The sequence below is a fragment of the Gossypium arboreum genome, chromosome 2 (genome assembly GCF_025698485.1).
Source record: "Gossypium arboreum isolate Shixiya-1 chromosome 2, ASM2569848v2, whole genome shotgun sequence".
In the NCBI taxonomy this organism is placed as follows: Eukaryota; Viridiplantae; Streptophyta; class Magnoliopsida; order Malvales; family Malvaceae; genus Gossypium; species Gossypium arboreum.
This window is the reverse complement of record NC_069071.1, coordinates 61,707,415-61,723,971: the sequence shown is the minus strand read 5'-3', so window position 1 is coordinate 61,723,971 and position 16,557 is coordinate 61,707,415.

The following is a 16,557-nucleotide window of genomic DNA, read 5'->3' as shown; positions in this document are numbered from 1 at the left end:
CCTCTTCTAGCACTCATTGTCAATTCACGTATTTTCTAGATTAAAAATTTTATGAAGTTTTAGTTAGTTTCAATAATTAACCCGATGTTTTATGAAAGTATTTAAAGAGAGAGTTGTTTTCTTAAATCCTCTACAGTCTCAAGATCCTACGGGCTTTAGTTCCATTCTAACATAATCATCTAAAGTAGCCCTCTAACTATCTACTGTATAACAATTTAAACAGGCTTAAGAATAAAAGAACTTACTTGGTTCGACGTCGGAGACTCGGTGTGCCGCTTAGTAAGACTTCCCCTTTTCCAAAAACATTGTAATTAGATCAAAATTTTTTTTAAAACACAAAAAAAGAACCAAGTAATAAGGCCCACTTCACAGCCCGAGTTTTGCAACTGGGCTCTAATACCACTAAATATAACACCCCAAACCCAACACGGACGTTATGGCCGAATCTGGCGTGTCATATTGAAGTGTTTTAGCGAAAACCTTGTTTCATTGAAAACCCTTCCTTAAAAAGTTACATCTCAAATACTTAGAAAAATCTCTTTTCTATTACGAAGCTTTGTTTAAGACATTTGATTAAAGAAAACTTATCCTTTAAAAATTTAGTTGCGGAAATGTAGTATTAAAAGAAAACTATGGTTTAGAAAATCCATGTTCCACTTCTTATAATTACAACGTACGATATTAAAAATCCAAACAATAACAAGAGGGGAGGCCTTATTACAATCCCGACTAAATAAAACATTACTTAGTAAACTAATAACCTATATGCTTTTAAAACAAGTCTACGTTGTCTTCCTAGTTGGCCACCCAGAGTCTCTCTAGACATCGAACCTCCTATGAGCATCTCCAGAGAAAAATAAAAGAGGGGGGTGAGTTTTCAAAAGCTCAGTGTGTACAACCCTCGACGAGTAACAAGCTTTCATCAATCACTATACAACATGCAATGCAATGCAGTGCAACCCACCCCAATAATCCAACCGATACATATTAGCTTCGTCCCCCATTACACATCATGTGGGGATATAAATATCGACCCACCCAACCGATACACATCAATGGTAGACTGGTTGCGGTACCACATTCATTACAGCAAGCTGCCAATCATATATGGGCTTAATAGTCGTCAACAGATCCACGGTTGTCAAGGAACCATGCGTTCTATAATTCCCAACCCATATGCAACCTAAACAGAATATCATATGAATGCAGCAGGTATACATGTAACATCCATAAATCTTACATTCCACACATAGGGTATTTTAGTCATTTTCGCCCTTAGGGGCATTTCGGTAATTTTTCTTTATTACGGGTTTTTACTTACTTTGGCCCATTAACAAATCCCCGTTAGCTAAGATGAACGAATACTATGCACCAGGTAGGATTCCAGAGAAGAGGAGGTTAGTCATTAAGACTGCTTAAGTACCAAGCTCTCCCTAGATCCAATCCTAGACATGCATATACCCGTTGCCACACCTTAACCCTATGACTTGTCCACGGTCTTTAATTAATTAATTAAGTTTTATGCAGTCATCATACATGCTTATGGCCTACTAGGCCCAATTTCATTCTTATGGCCTATTAGGCCCAATCACATTTATGTGGCCCATTAGGCCCAAATCACATTCATATGGCCATTAGGCCCAAATCACGTTTACAGTCATGCTCACATACAATTTTTCATCACATAGCATCAATTATCAATCTTTTCCTATTATGGGCCCAATAGCCCATTGAGCCCATTTAGCTCATTATGGCCCGATTGGCCAATTCATAGCCCAAGTCTATGGAATCGTGCCTGGGCCTTAGGAAACCTATCGGTTCCCCCTTATGAGTGTCTGCACACTCGCAAGACTACCGTAGCCAAACTTTCAGCTTTTCGGCATTTCGGCTTTTCAGCATTTCAGCTTTTACCGATCTACTTGTGTATGCAGTGCATGTACACACCTGGTAATAAAGCATGATGCAATTTCCATAGCCCCAAATCTACAATCGATACCACTCTTCAATTGATAGCATGCTTAATAAATATCTTTACCAAAACCGAAACCTCACCCTTTATCTTACCTTGCGCGACAAGTTATAATAGTTCCTTCTTTAATCATTAACCACAATAAACTCCTAGGTCTGCACCAATCTTAATTATTAAAACCAGAATAACAGGTAACTTGTATCCAACACAAGTCCTCCTTCCCTTAACTATGACCATTCGGCCAACTAAGATCAAGAACACTTACCAAAGTCTCTCACCTAAGGAGCAAATCAGCAAGGATCCAAATGACTGGAATTTGATACTAATCCTACCAAAATGGATTGGAAGAAGTGTGGAACAGAGTAATCGATACTTAGCAAAAATTGATTGGAGGAGGAGACATTTACACTAGAATCAACTGAGTGAAAAGGGTAGTGGTGGCACCAAGAGTTTTCGGCCAAAGAGGTGTTCGACCCTTGTGGGTTGTATGGCAAACAAAAGATTATTCGGCACCAAGGAAAAAGGGAAGAAGAAGTCGACTAAACCAGAAGTGAATCAAAGAAAATTGAGTAAAGGAAGGATGGGAAATCGGCACAAGGAAAAGAAAGAAAAATAAGGGTTTTCGGCTTTTAGGAAAAAGGGTTTCTGGCAATAAGGTGAAGGAGAATTCGGCATTAGCCTGGCAACCTCCCATTCGGCACCTATATATAGCCTCTATAATTGAATTTTCTAAGCCGAAATTCCCAATTCAGCTCTACCTCTTCCTCACTCCTCATCTCATTGTTTTTCTCCCTAATAACCCCTTGATCCTCTCCTCAAATTTCTCCTCTTATCACTCCCTGCAGAGTTCAAATCCAACGCCACCTCTGCCCATATTTTAGCAAAAATAAATCCCTCTTTTGAGAAAAGTTGGATTCAAACCCCAGACCTCTGACACTAGCAACACGCTACTTATCCCCTGGGCCGGCAAGCTCTTTTCTAACCAATTTCCCCTTCATTTATTCAAAAGCCCACCTACTTGCCATCAGGGTTCTTTTAATAATTAAACTATAATTTTTTTTACCCCTAGGTTCAAAATCAAACCTTGACCAAGACCTACCATCACATAATTAACACTTAACCGAAAATGCCAAGCACAAAAAAAACTCAAGATTTCGGGATTTTTAGTTTTCGATATTTTTGGGCATTACATCACTGGTGGAATACCCTAGTATCAGTAGTTCTGAGAGAGCAGGTGACCTGGGAATTCTTTCAAACTTAGTTCTGTAAGAAATATATCAGCCAGAGATTTATCAACCAGAAGCTTAAAGAGTTTCTAGAGCTGAAACAGGGTCGGATGATCGTGACAGAGTAGAAGCAAAAATTTGTGAGGCTCAATCGGTATGCCCAAGAGTGTGTTTCTGCTAAGGCTATAATTTGTAAAAGATTTGAAGATGGATTGAATGAAGACATTAAACTTGAGATAAAAGAGTTCTTAGTATTGGTTGAGTGGGCTTGCAAAGTTGAAGAGCTCGAGAAACAGAAAAGAAAAGCTGACTTTGAAGCTAGAGATGCACGTAAAAAAACATTTGGTAAGTCATTCTAGTCGGCATCAAAGGAATTTCGAGATCATTTTAGCCGTTCTAAAGACACTTCAGGTTACTCCAGACGGGATCAGAATAGACCACCAGTGAGCTTGAGAGCTACCTCAGTAGCGAGTGTCGGTAATGTTAGATCGAATCAACCCCAGTGTAAACATTATGGTAAATGACATCCCGACAGTTGCAGATTGCATGATTGGGCTTGCTTTAAATTCGGATCGACAGATCATTATATTCGAGATTGCCTAGTGTTAGCTGAGAAAAATCCAGTGCAAAATACAAGATCGGGTAATAATGCAGCTAGAGGTAGACCACCCAAAAATCCTGGTAATACGAGTGGCAGTCAGAAAGGGTCTAAAGATATGGCAGTCTAATCTAATGCTCGTGCACCTACCAGAGCCTATGCTATCCGTGCATGAGAGGAGGCTTCATCCTCAGATGTTATTACTGGTACATTCACTCTTTATAATACTAATGTAATTGCATTGATTGATCCTGGTTCTACTCATTCTTATGTGTGTGAGGCATTAATATTCAGCAAGACTCTGCCTGTTGAGTCTACTGAGTTTGTGAATAGAGTGTCAAATCCGTTGGGTCAGTGTGTTATGGTTGATAAAGTATGTAAGAACTGTCCTTTGATGGTTCGAGATTTGTACTTTCCGGCTGATTTGATGCTGTTGCCATTTGATGAGTTCGACATAATTTTGGGTATGGACTAGTTGACTCTGGATGATGCCATTGTTAACTGCAAGAGAAAGACTATTAATTTACGGAACCAGAATGATAAGATTGTTTGGATTGAATCTAGTGATTTAAAAGGGTTATCAGCAGTGATTTCTTCGATGTTAGCTTAGAAATATGTGAGAAAAGGGTGTGAAGCTTTTTTTGCTTACGTGCTTGATAGTAAAATGGCTGAAAGGAATATTGAATAAGCACTTGTTGTATGTGAGTATTCAGATATGTTTCCTGAAGAATTACAGGGTTTGCCACCTATTCGAGAAGTAGAGTTTGGTATTGAGTTAATGCCAGGGATGACTTCGATATCCATAGCTCCGTATAGAATGGCACCTACAGAATTAAAATAATTGAAATCTCAGTTGCAAGAGTTGACAGATAGAGGTTTTGCACGATCAAGTTTCTCTCCGTGGGATGCACCTGTGTTGTTTGTGAAAAAGAAAGATAGAACTATGAGAATGTGCATTGATTATAGACAACTTAATAAGGTGACTATAAAGAATAAGTATCCGTTGCCACGGATCGACGATCTGTTTGACCAACTGAAAGGGGCTACAGTATTTTTTAAGATAGATTTGAGGTCAGGCTACTATCAGTTGCGAGTTAAAGATTCAGATGTGCCAAAGACTACTTTCAGAACGAGGTACGGACACTATGAGTTTTTGGTTATGCCATTCAAACTCACTAACGCACCTGCTGTTTTCATGGATTTGATGAATCAGATCTTCAGACTGTATCTGAACCAGTTTGTGGTTGTGTTTATAGATGACGTATTGATCTACTCTCATGATGAAGCTGAACATGCTGAACATTTAAGACTTGTGTTGCAGACTTTGCGAGATAAGAATTTGTATGGGAAATTTAGTAAATGTGAGTTCTGGTTAAGTGAAGTCAGTTTTTTGGGTCATGTGGTATCAGTATCGGGCATTTGAGTTTATCTGACCAAAATTTCAGCTATACTTGATTGGAAACCTCCAAAGAATGTTTCTGAAGTCCGAAGTTTCCTAGGACTTACTGGTTATTATAGATGGTTCGTGAAAGGTTTCTCTATGATTGCAACTCCGATGACGAAGCTATTGCAGAAAGATGTTAAATTCGAGTGGTCAGAGAAGTGCCAAAAAAGTTTTGATCAGTTGAAAGCCCTTTTGACCGAAGCTCCAGTGCTAGTTCAGCCAGAATCGAGTAAAGAATTTGTTATTTATAGTGATGCATCTTTAAATGGTTTGGGCTGTGTTTTGATGCAGGAAGGAAGAGTGATAGCTTATGCCTCGAGACAGTTAAAGCCACATGAAAGAAACTATCTGACACACAACCTAGAATAGGCAGCCATTGTGTTCGCATTAAAATTTTTGTAACACCCCGAACCCGAGACCATCGCCGGTGTCAGACACGAGGGGTTAGCAAGCCAAGTTCACTTGTTTTGCCCATCCATTGGACATTTCGGTCGGTTTGGAAAAAGCTGCGTCAACGTCGCCTTTAAAAATCATAACATATTTAAACCAACAAGGGGTAGTCTTATACATGCCATTTCAAGTTCAACCAAGAATTTATACCAAAATGGGGGCTTGATAGTGTGGATGACCTCGACTTCAACGATCCCGAATCCGATTGCTATCGAGCGAAATCTAGAAAACTGAGAGCCAAAGCGGCAGAGTAAGCATTTTTATGCTTAGTAAGTCTCAAGGAATATAATCAACTCTAATTACAGCAATACATTCACATAGTTAAATGCATCATTTCATTAATGCACATTCACATAATCATACTTACTTCACCATCCCAACTCTTATGTTCATACACAAATAACGGCTTCATTAAGGCCGATAACTCGTTCCATCATAGGAGCGGATATTCACACGCTCTTACTCCTAGCGAAAAGCACACACACCGCACTTACCTTGTCATTGGGAAATTTCACAAGTGCATTAGCTGAAATTTTCCAGCAAGCTTATAATTTTCAAATCACATACCTTCGAGTTTAACAGGATGTCACTACTCGATCAATCGCGCCGGGACATAGCCGGTTATGGTAACCCGCACCAAGGCCTCACGGACTTAACCGGATATCACGATTTGCACAAATGCCTTGGTCTTAGCCCGAATAGAAAGACTTCGCACGAATGCCTTGGTCTTAGCAGGATGTAGCCACTAGCACAATTGCCTTGGTCTTAACCCGGTTATAATTTCCAGCATAATTGTCTTGAGGCTTAGCCCGGATATCATTCAATTTCTCATGCACACATACATCAATAATCATTGGACATACATATTTATTTTCGTTACTAAGGCTCAAACACAATTATAATCACTAACATAATCGCCTTCAGGACTTAGCGGGTATCATTGAATACTCATACACACATAAATCAATAATCAATACATCCATATTTCATTCCACATAATTCAAGTAAGGTCACTTCTTGAGGACTTACCTCGGATGTTGTCGAATGGCTTTTACGGCTATTCGATTACTTTTTCCTTCCCCTTGTCCAATTGTGGCCCTCTTAGCTCTTGAGCTAATTCAAACAAATTCAATTTATCAAAACCTCATTGTGCTAGCTTATGGCGAATATGACAAGGAATTTAAATGGTCATATGGCCACCCTTTAGCTTGAATACACAATGGTCATGCACATTTTATACTACATCAAGCAATTCAATACAATTTATTCGAGCATCAAGGAAAAGCTAAGGCCTTCAATAGGCTACCCAAGGCCGAATATACTTGTCCATGTTGAGGCCAATTATGCACTTAATACCACACAAAAACAGCATGCATTTTACTAGTTAATGCTTTGCATATTGTAGCTCAAAACTTACAATATAGCATCAAGCACTCATATGTGTGCTAGGCCGAATGTGCTTACAATTTCACAATTATTCTTCAACATCTTCTTCTTTAAACAAACTTATTCATCACTTCCTTCATAACCAAAACATCATGTGCAAACATATATATACATATATGAGCATGGCGAATTTCAAGGTGTCCATAGCCATCCAAAACACAAATTTTAACTAACATGCAAGAAGCATGGACCATGCTCATGAATGCATCATGGCGAATATGACAATCATGCTCCTTTTCAACTTCAATCATGATAAAACAAAAGAAAGCTCAAAAATCTTACTCAAGAGTAGACAATCCATCATTGCATGCATCATCATCAAGCTTCACACTTAGCATGCAATGGCTTTATCACCATAACAACTTTGGCCAAATACCATTTCCATGGCTTAACAAAGATTTGAGCCATGGCTAACATGCACATCAAGTTAGCAACCAAAACATGCATGAAACTCCTAACACAACCTCATACATACCTTAATCTTGATGCAAACTTAGCCAAATCTCCTTCTAGATCTCTTCCAAACCAAGCATGAAGCAAAAATCCTCCTTCTTCCTTAGTTTTGGCTCAAAGAAAGGATGAACAAAATTTTTTCTTTCCTTCTCTACAACTCACGGCAATAGGGGGATTACCACACTCACACACATTTTTTTTTTCATTTTTTATCACCCATACACCTTTGTTTATTATTTCACCCTAATGCACCAACAAAACATGTTTCATGACATGTTTAGCCCATCCTCCTTGTCATGGCCGGCCACCACCTATAAAGGGGAATTTGACATGCAAGTCCATTATTTTGCATGCATGCTTTAATTAGTCATCACACATTTCCTATTATACTTTCAAAGTTCATTACTAAGTCCTTTCTTGTGGAATTCACCCTTATAACACTAAATCAATCATCATAAAATGTCATACATGAGCACACACATATTATAGGCATCAAAATAAATTTTAATTATTTTTATGCCTCGGTTTTGTGGTCCCGAGACCACCTTCCGACTAGGGTCAATTTTGGCTGTCACAACTCTCCCCACTTAAGAAATTTTCGTCCCAGAAAATCTTACCAGTAAATAGGTTTGGATATCGCTCTTTCATAGAGTTCTCGGTCTCCCAAGTAGCTTCTTCTATCCCGTGCTTGAGCCATAACACTTTTACTAGCGGAACCGCTTGTTTCACAACTCTTTCACTTCTCGTGATAGGATACGAATCGGTTCTTCCTCATAACTCATATTAGCTTGAATTTCAATTTCGATGGACTAATCACGTGCGATGGATCGGATCTATAGCGCCAAAGCATCGAAACGTGAAAGACATCGTGAACCTTTTCGAGTTCGGGGGCAAAATCAAACGATATGCCACTGGATCGACTCGCTTCGGATATCTCATATGGCCCAACGAACCTCGGGCTCAACTTGCCCTTACGGCCGAATCGAGTATCTTTTCCCAAGGCGATACCTTGAGAAACACTTTATCACCCACCTGATACTCGATATCCTTACGCTTCAGGTCCGCGTACGACTTCTAACGATCGGAGGCTATCTTCAGACTTTCACGGATTACTTTCACTTTCTGTTCAGCATCCCTAATCAAATCCACCCCGAAAATCTTGCTTTCACCGAGCTCAGTCCAAAACAATGGTGTACGGCATTTACTGATCGTACAAGGCCTCGTAGGGTGCCATCTTAATACTTGATTGAAAGCTGTTGTTGTAAGCGAATTCAATCAACGGCAAATACCGTTCCCATAAACCACTAAACTCGAGGACGCAACATCTTAACATATCCTCAAGTATCTGAATTATCCGCTCGGATTGACCATCGGTTTGGGGGTGAAAAGCGGTCTTTGAAATGCAACTTGGTACCCAAAGCTTCTTGCAACTTTTTCCAAAATCGCGAGGTAAATCTCGGATCTCTATCCCACACGATGGAAATAGGCACCCGTGTAATCTCACAACTGAGAAATATACAATTCACTAATTTGTCAACTGAAAAATCCGTGCGACGGGGACAAAGTGGGCCGACTTAGTCAATCGATCTACCACGACCCAAACCGCATCCTTCTTACTTGCGACAATGGCGGTCGGATACAAAGTCCATTGTGACTCGATCCCATTTCCACTCGGGTATCGTGATTGGTGAAGTAATCCTGAAGGCACTGATGTTCGCTTTCACTTGTTGACATATTAAACATCTCAAACAAAGTCGAGATGTCTCGCTTCATACCATGCCACCAAAACCGGCGTTTCAAATCATTGTACATCTTCGTACTCCCGGGTGGATTGCCATTCGGCTACAATGGGCTTCATTCAGAATTATCGAAATGAGTTCAATTCTTTGGAACACACAGACGACTTTTGAACCTCAAACAATCGTCATCATCGATTTGAAACTCGAATCCTTGTTTGGAACACACTCGGCCCGTTTTGCGACCAACTCGTCGTCGACTTTCTCGAGCTTCTCGAATTTGATGTATCAATAGTGGTTTGGCTTTCAATTCAGCTACTAACACACTATCGGATCGAGCAGCACAAGTGCACGTTCATCGCTCGTAAAGCGAATAATGATTTACGACTCAAGGCATCCGCAACCACATTCGCCTTTCGGGTGATAGTCAATGACCAGCTCGTAATCCTTTAACATGCTCGAGCCAACGTCTTTGTCGCAGATTTAAGTCTCTTTGGATCATCAAATATTTGAGACTTTTGTGATCCGAGTATACATGGCACCTTTCACCAAATAAGTAATGTCACCAAATCTTTAAGGCGAATACGATGGCGGCCAATTCGAGATCATGAGTCGGATAATTTTTCTCATGTGGCTTTAATTGCCATGACGCGCAGGCCACAACTCGACCTTCTTGCATTAATACATAACCTAACCCAAGTAGAGAGGCGTCGCTATAGATGACAAGCTCTTTTAGGACTCGGGTTGCACTAGAATTGGGGCTTCATCAAATAAGTTTTCATTGATCGAAACTTTTTGGCATTTCTCAATCCATTCGAACTTAACATCCTTTTGGAGTAAGCCGTCATCGGCGTGGCTATCGTTGAAAAGCCTTTTACAAATCGTCGGTAATAACCTAGCAAGCCCCAAAAAGCTCGAACCATAGTAATATTTCTGAGGCTTCCAATTAAGTATGGCTGAAATTTTATTGAATTCGACTCGAATACCCGATGCTGATACCACATGACCCAAGAAGCTAACCTCTCTTAACCGTAACTCACACTTCTTGAACTTAGCATATAATTGCTTATCCGTAAAATTTGCAAAGACTAACCGCGGTGTTCAAGATGTTCGGTCTCATTTCTTGAATAGACCAAGATGTCATCAATGAACACGACTACGAATCGATCCAAATATGGTCTAAAGATCCGATTCATTAAATCCATAAATACCGAGGGCATTAGTGAGCCCAAACGGCATCACTAGGAACTCATAGTGGCCATATCTCGCTCAAGGCGGTCTTGGGTACGTCCGAATCTCGGATTCGCAATTGATAATAGCCCGATCTCAAATCTATTTTGAGAACACCGAGGTGCCTTTAGTTGATCGAACAAGTCATCGATCGTGGCAACGGATATTTGTTCTTTATTATCGCTTTATTAAGTCGACGATAATCGATGCACGTACCGCATGGTTCCATCCTTCTTTTTCACGAACAACACTGGCGCACCCCAAGGCGAAAAACTCGGGCGAGCAAAACCTCTATCCACCAATTCTTGCAACTGAGCTTCCAACTCCTTTAATTTCGTTGGTGCCATACGATACGGAGCTATCGAAATTGGAGTGGTACCAGGTACCAATTCGATGCCAAATTCTATTTCCCGAACGGTGGTAAACCGGCAATTCTTCAGGAAAACATCCGGTATTCACAAACCACGAGCACAGATTCGGGTTTCTTTTCGATTCCTTGTCATCGAAAGCACGACGCAAGGTACGCCGCACTCTTTTCTTACATATTTTCGGGCCAACATTGCGATATTATAGTGGCAACCCCTTTAAGTCAGAGACTTAACCCGAATTATCTCGTTATTCGCGCACCTCAAATCGATAGTCTTGCTTTTGCAATTTACGACCGCATCGTGCATGGTCAACCCATTCAAACCAAGAATAACGTCGAATTCATCGAACGGCAAAAGCATCAAGTCCGCCGGGAAACAAGAACCTCGGAACACTAGGGGACTTTTCTTGCACACTTTGTTGACAAGCACGTAATGACCCAAGGGTTTGACACCGAATTACAAACTCGAGAGACTCAATAGGCAAAGTCTTACTGGATGCTAAGGTTTCACATATATAAGATTGAGTAGAACCAGGGTCAATCAAAGCAATCACATTAGTATTGAAAAGAGTGAAAGCACCGGTAATGACATCTGGAGAGGCAGCATCCTCGGCGTGCGGCGTATGGCATAAGTCCTCGCAGAGCACGAGCCTCGGATCGATGGTAGCATCTCTAGATCCTCTCGACCGCCACCGACATTGCCCATATTTCTAGGTGGCCTACCTCGGCGGTGGTAGCACCCGAGTTTCCACTCGACTCACATTCATTCAAGCATCCTCGGGCAATCCTTCCTAAAGTGGTCGGCCGATCCACACTTATAGCGAGAGCGATCACGAAACCAACAGCTCCCGAATGCCATTTGCCACAATGTTGACACTCCGCCTCTCTCGTGATCATTTCCACCATGGCGATCGAAGTGACTCGTGTGGTCACAGGGGTCGATCGCGTCCTCGTCTAGAAAAGCCCAAAGCGCCTCTAGACCGGTTCACATCATCTCGAAATCTCTTGATTGCTGTTGAAGAGACTTTCCGAGGACCTCTTCGAATTCTCCGGTTCCCACATCGACTTTTGTTTCTCCTTTCTAAGCTCTTCGACTTTACAAGCTCGCTCAACAAGTACTACGATCTCTCGATTTCGAGAATGCCAATGAACATCCTTATATCATCATTCAGCCCATCGTCAAGCGTTTACACATAATAGCCGGACGAAATGCATTCTCACGTGTATCGGCTAAGCCTCACAAATTTTCGTTCATAGTCGGTAACCGACATAGAACCTTGCTTAAGATCAAGAAATTCCTTCGCTTTTGGTCGATGAATCTCGTGATATACTTTTTTTTTTGAACTTGGTTTGAAAGAATTCCCAAGTCACTTGCTCTCTAGGTACCACAAGTGAGTACTCCACCAATAGTAGGTGGAATCACGTAGCAAGGAGATGGTACACTTTAAGCACTCATCGGTGTACAAGATAGCTCATCGAGCACCGGATAGTGTTGTCCAACCAAAATTTAGCTCGTTCGCATCATCATCATCCGTAGCTTTAAATTGGTGGCCCCATGTTTTCGAATCCTATCGATTGGGGCTTACTTGACCTTATTTGGTCGATTCACGGAGGTATTGTAGGTGCGGAGGTTGCATTTGTCGGGAATGGAGGTTGTGGGACAGCCGTGTTAGTTGAATGTATTGATTAAACCATTCGTTCATCACACTATAAAAGGCTTGCCTAGCCTCATCATTCGGATTCTTGGCCATAGGTTGAGAGTCCGCCATTGGCCTGTCCCCTTGTCTGGAGCAGCGCCACACTCTCCACATCATCGGCTATTGCTCGGTTGGGATCGGGATCCATTGCTATAAACAAACTCAAAGTCAAATTGTCGAAATCACCACACTATCGATTCATCATTTAATGGCATGTATAGCTAGACCCCAAACACCTCACGGTAGTCCTAGAATCGACTAAACCGTGGCTCGATACCAATAAAATTGTAACACCCGAACCGAGACCATCGCGGTGTTGTCGGACACGAGGGTTAGCAAGCCAAGTTCACTTGTTTTGCCCATCCATTGGACATTTCGGTCAGTGGAAAAAGCTGCGTCCGTCGCCTTAAAAATCATAACATATTTAAACCAACAAGGGTAGTCCTATACATGCCATTTCAAGTTCAACCAAGAATTTATACCAAAATGGGGGCTTGATAGTGTGGATGACTTGACTTCAACGATCCCAAATCCGATTGCTATCGGCGAAATCTAGAAAAGCGAGAGCCAAAGCAATGAGTAAGCATTTTATGCTTAGTAAGTCTCAAGGAATATAATCAACTCTAATTACACAATACATTCACATAGTTAAATGCATCATTTCATTAATGCACATTCACATAATCATACTTACTTCACCATCCCAACTCTTATGTTCATACACAAATAACGGCTTCATTAAGGCCGATAACTCGTTCCATCATAGGAGCGGATATTCACGCTCTTACTCCTAGCGCATAAAGCACACACCGCACTTACCTTGTCATTGGGAAATTTCACAAGTGCATTAGCTGAAATTTTCCAGCAAGCTTATAATTTTCAAATCACATACCTTGAGGTTTAACAGGATGTCGCTACTCGATCAATCGCCGGGACATAGCCGGTTATGGTAACCCGCACCAAGGCCTCACGGGACTTAACCCGGATATCGTGATTTGCACAAATGCCTTTGGGTCTTAGCAGGATAGAATGACTTCATACGAATGCCTTGGTCTTAGCCGGATGTAGCCACTAGCACAATTGCCTTGGTCTTAACCCGGTTATAATTTCCAGCATAATTGTCTTGAGGCTTAGCAGGATATCATTCAATTTCTCATGCACACATACATCAATAATCATTGGACATACATATTTATTTTCGTTACTAAGGCTCAAACACAATTATAATCACTAACATAATCGCCTTGAACTTAGCCGGGTATCATTGAATGCTCATACACACATAAATCAATAATCAATACATCCATATTTCATTCCACATAATTCAAGTAAGGTCACTTCTTGAGGACTTACCTCGGATGTTGTCGAGCGGCTTTACGGCTATTCGATTACTTTTTCCTTCCCTTGTCCAATTGTGGCCCTCTTTGCTCTTGAGCTAATTCAAACAAATTCAATTTATCAAAACCTCATTGTGCTAGCTTATGGCCGAATATGACAAGGAATTTAAATGGTCATATGGCCACCCTTTAGCTTGAATACACAATGGTCATGCACATTTTATACTACATCAAGCAATTCAATACAATTTATTCGAGCATCAAGGAAAAGCTAAGGCCTTCAATAGGCTACCCAAGGCCGAATATACTTGTCCATGTTGAGGCCAATTATGCACTTAATACCACACAAAAACAGCATGCATTTTACTAGTTAATGCTTTGCATATTGTAGCTCAAAACTTACAATATAGCATCAAGCACTCATATGTGTGCTAGGTAGAATGTGCTTACAATTTCACAATTATTCTTCAACATCTTCTTCTTTAAACAAACTTATTCATCACTTCCTTCATAACCAAAACATCATGTGCAAACATATATATACATATATGAGCATGGCGAATTTCAAGGTGTCCATAGCCATCCAAAACACAAATTTTAACTAACATGCAAGAAGCATGAACCATGCTCATGAATGCATCATGGCGAATATGACAATCATGCTCCTTTTCAACTTCAATCATGATAAAACAAAAGAAAGCTCAAAAATCTTACTCAAGAGTAGACAATCCATCATTGCATGCATCATCATCAAGCTTCACACTTAGCATGCAATGGCTTTATCACCATAACAACTTTGGCCAAATACCATTTCCATGGCTTAACAAAGATTTGAGCCATGACTAACATGCACATCAAGTTAGCAACCAAAACATGCATGAAACTCCTAACACAACCTCATACATACCTTAATCTTGATGCAAACTTAGCCAAATCTCCTTCTAGATCTCTTCCAAACCAAGCATGAAGCAAAATCCTCCTTCTTCCTTAGTTTTGGCTCAAAGAAAGGATGAACAAAATTTTTTCTTTCCTTCTCTACAACTCACGGCAATGGGGGATTACCACACTCACACACATTTTTTTCATTTTTTATCACCCATACACCTTTGTTTATTATTTCACCCTAATGCACCAACAAAACATGTTTCATGACATGTTTAGCCCATCCTCCTTGTCATGGCCGCCACCACCTATAAAGGGGAATTTGACATGCAAGTCCATTATTTTGCATGCATGCTTTAATTAGTCATCACACATTTCCTATCATACTTTCAAAGTTCATTACTAAGTCCTTTCTTGTGGAATTCACCCTTATAACACTAAATCAATCATCATAAAATGTCATACATGAGCACACACATATTATAGGCATCAAAATAAATTTTTAATTATTTTTATGCCTCGGTTTTGTGGTCCCGAGACCACTTTCCGACTAGGGTCAATTTTGGGCTGTCACAATTTTGGTGTCACTATCTGTTCAGTGAGAAATGTCATGTTTATTCTGATCATAAAAGCCTAAAATACTTGATGACTCAGAAAGATCTAAATTTGAGGCAACGTCGATGGTTAGAATTGCTAAAAGACTACGAGCTTGTGATTGACTATCACCCGGGAAAGGCTAATGTTGTTGCTGATGCTTTAAGCCAAAAGTCACTGTTTGCTTTGCATGCAATGAATGCACATATGGCTATGTCTGATGATGGTCTGATGATGGTTCGATAGTAGCTGAATCGAAAGCAAGACCATTATTTATTCAACAAATTTGTAATGCACAGAAGGTTGATAATGAGTTGATCCAAAACGAGTTCGAGCAGAGATGATCTTGATTCGAATTGAGTTGATCTTGATGACTGTTTGAGATTCAGAAACTGAATATGTGTTCTAAGGAATTCAGAGTTGATTAAGATAATTTTGAATGAAGCTCATTATAGTCAGTTATATGTTCACCCAAGTAGTACAAAGATGTATAATGATCTGAAACAGCTTTATTGGTTGCATGGTATGAAATGAGACATTTCTAATTTCGTTGCAAGATGTTTAGCCTATCAACAAGTAAAAGCTGAACATCAGGTGCCTTCACGATTACTTCAGCCTATTATGATACCTGAGTGGGAGTGGGATAGAGTTACGACATAATTTGTATCTGGTTTACCGTTGACACCGAGCAAGGAGGATGCAATTTGGGTTGTTGTGGATAGATTGACTAAATTGGCTCATTTTGTTCCGATACGTATGGAATACTCACTGGATAAGCTAGCTGAATTGTATGTTTCTCAGATTGTGAGATTGCATGGTGTGCATATATCTATTGTTTCGGATAGAGATCCGAGGTTTAGATAAAAGTTTTGGAATAAACTACAAGATGCACTATGTAACACCCCGAACCCGAGACCATCGCCGGTGTCGGACACGAGGGGTTAACAAACCAAGTTCACTTGTTTTGCCCACCAATTTGACATTTCCAGTCGGGCTGGAAAACTGCATCACTGTCGCCTTAAAAATCATATCTCGAGTTTCAAAACTCGGAAACTTTTTTCGTAAATTTTCCCTGAATTTAGACTCATATATCCATCCATGGATTTATTTCTAGAATTTTTGGTCGGG